Here is a 2,633-nt window from a genome sequence, read left to right as displayed (position 1 = left end):
TTCTTCCCTAAGAAATACATGCAGTGCTCACAATGAAAAACCACAAAATAATTCCACGAAAGTGAAAAAATGATTCTGAGCGACGTAATTTTACAAGTGTATGTATCCCTGGTGCATAAGGGGAGCCTAAACTATCTCTCTCTTTTCACTATTATTAAAATAAAACACACAGTGAGCATCGCTAAAGTTTAGATCTGTAAACTGACTTGCGACCTGCTGTAGAGTGTAGTCACCACTGTAGCTCGTTAACCCACAAAGAAAAACAGTATGACCTGACCGTGGCTAACAGACAAAAATGTACAACGTTTTGTCCAACATTCATTATTGGTAAACAGCCAAAGTTCTTGTAAGCAAACTCGGGAGTTTGAGTTCGAAAACCCATTAAATACTATTGATTTCGAACACCGACGCAGTAGCGCATTATTTACTACGGCTGAACTCCATCTACAATCCGTAATTGTGGTCAAGAACATACCAAAACCACTTCAAATCTAATTGATTTGTGACTTCAATTTCGTGGTCCTCCTTCAGCCTCCGTGCCAGCCTTATATACCCGTGAGCGCGACTTTCGTTAATGGTTGTTAGTTAGGCTCAAATTATCACCAGAACGATGTTCCAAATTTCATTGCCTTATAACTAGAACAAAACATAATCAGGTGTACGCCTTTTGTCTGATTAAAGTGAGGTGTTGTGGGAGATTGTATGGTAAATACTTCATTCATAATCATAAAAACACTAATCACTATGACTGAACAGTTTTATTACATAATTAGTAGTGCCTAAAATTATAATTTTTAATAAAAAACCACATAATTCGTGTGTAAAGTTAACTGCTCTTTTAGTTGGTTTGATCAGTTTTATCGCAGATCCAATACAAATTGAATCACAGGCAACGTTGATAGTGAATGTATTAATCAGCTGGAAATAAAAATGAAATTTGTGACACATGCTGGAGACCAGCTTTTATTGAAAGAAGCTATCACAAGTTGCTGTTCAAGCGTTTCTAAAGCTTCTAAAAGTCAGAATTTTTGTTAGAGAACTAGAGTAGACTTTCAGCAGTACCACCCTGTTTGAGAACCAAGAAATACGAGATGTTTCACAGTGCTTTGGCGATTTCGAATTTGAAAAACGCGTGCTGAAAACAAGATAGAGCGATGGAGCCGTCGTCTATCAGTAGTGGGGAGTATCATGTTTCATCACATATACAGATCAGTAATCATGTACTGGTCTCAATAACATCGTACGTTCGCAACGGAGTGCTATTTTCGTTACGGCGAATCTGTCGTTTGCGTGCAATGTGGGTTTCGCAAGCATTTCAAGATTCAGCCACGATATCCAGTTCCTGCTCGTGGAACAGTACTGAATTGGGTGGGGAACTTCCGAGCGACTGTCAGTGCTTTGAGTCGAAAGTTAATCGACTCTCGGAAAACCGTCCGAATTTCGTACCAGACTTTTATCTATGGGGTTTTTTGAAGGCGAGAGTGTACTCCATCCGGCCGATAAGCTTGCGACAGATAAAGGATCGAATTCACATTGAAATTTCCAGAATTCCTCCAGCAGTTGCGGAAGATATGCTGAAAAACTGGGTGAAACGCCTCGAGTATTGTGTAGTCGCGAATGATCATCATTTGTCCGATGTAGGATTTTATAGGTAAACTTGAATAATTGTAGGACCTTGTGTAAAAAGTTCAAGTTTATTTCGTGATTAGTTTGTGTATTATTCAAATGTGAAATCGTCAAAACATTGTGGAACACTATGGAAATAAATTATTGTCATCTTCTGAAGGCTCAGCCGCGTCGTAAGCATTGATTTCTGTCTTCCGCCTAGTACTTCACAACCTAATATTCCTTAATCCTATCGTTCTCGTGAGACCTTCAAAGTAACGTCTCGTGAGCAGCACCTTTTCTTTAAACTAAAATGAACTCCGTCCGAACAGACCTCGGAAGGCCCAACGATACCGACTGACCACCGTGTCGTCCTCAACCGATAGACGTCACTGGATGGAGACATGGAGATGCATGTGGTAAGCACTCCGCTCTCCCGGCTGATGTCAGCTTTCGTGACAGGAGCCACTACTGTCAGTCGAGTAGCTTCTCAGTTGGCCTCACAAGAGCTGAGTGCACCCCGCTTGCCAACAGCGCTCGGCAGACCCGAACGGTCACCCGTCAGAGTGCTAGCCCAGCCCAACAGCACTTAACTTCGGTGATCTGACGGGAACCGGTGTTACCGCCGCGACAAGGCCGTCGGCACCTTTCCTTTAAAGGTGTTTGTAATGGAGGTGTTGTGTCTGAGACCAGGACCTACCACGTTTGCTTAACCTCGCTCCATGTCTTTAAGAAATTGATTTCTTTCAATTACATCTTTATGAACTTCATTGGATTCCTTTCGTGCCCAGGGCGTTTAGGATACTTTTCCCATATGATCTTTCTTTTTCTTACCTACTTACAGGATTCACTTTTGTGCAGAAGAGTGCTCTATATAAACCTTCATGAAAGAGTCCCTCACGTTCATGGCGTTCTTTATTAAAAAACTTGTTTTTGTCCTCGCAATGGCTAATTTTCTATTAATTTTTGAACTGTGGTTGTGCCTACAGAAATTGTGTTATCTAAGTTACCAAAATGTTCTCTTGATC

General features: G+C 41.2%; 1 pseudogene; it reads right to left on the bottom strand.

Annotated features, from left to right (window-relative positions):
* Positions 1-2,130: 2,130 nt before the first annotated feature.
* On the bottom strand, positions 2,131-2,249 carry LOC124597588 (annotated as a pseudogene).
* Between the last annotated feature and the right edge of the window lie 384 nt (positions 2,250-2,633).

This window comes from Schistocerca americana, chromosome 2 (genome assembly GCF_021461395.2).
Source record: "Schistocerca americana isolate TAMUIC-IGC-003095 chromosome 2, iqSchAmer2.1, whole genome shotgun sequence".
Taxonomy (NCBI): Eukaryota; Metazoa; Arthropoda; class Insecta; order Orthoptera; family Acrididae; genus Schistocerca; species Schistocerca americana.
The sequence above is the reverse complement of the archived record's forward strand: the minus strand, read 5'-3'. Positions and strand labels throughout refer to the sequence as shown.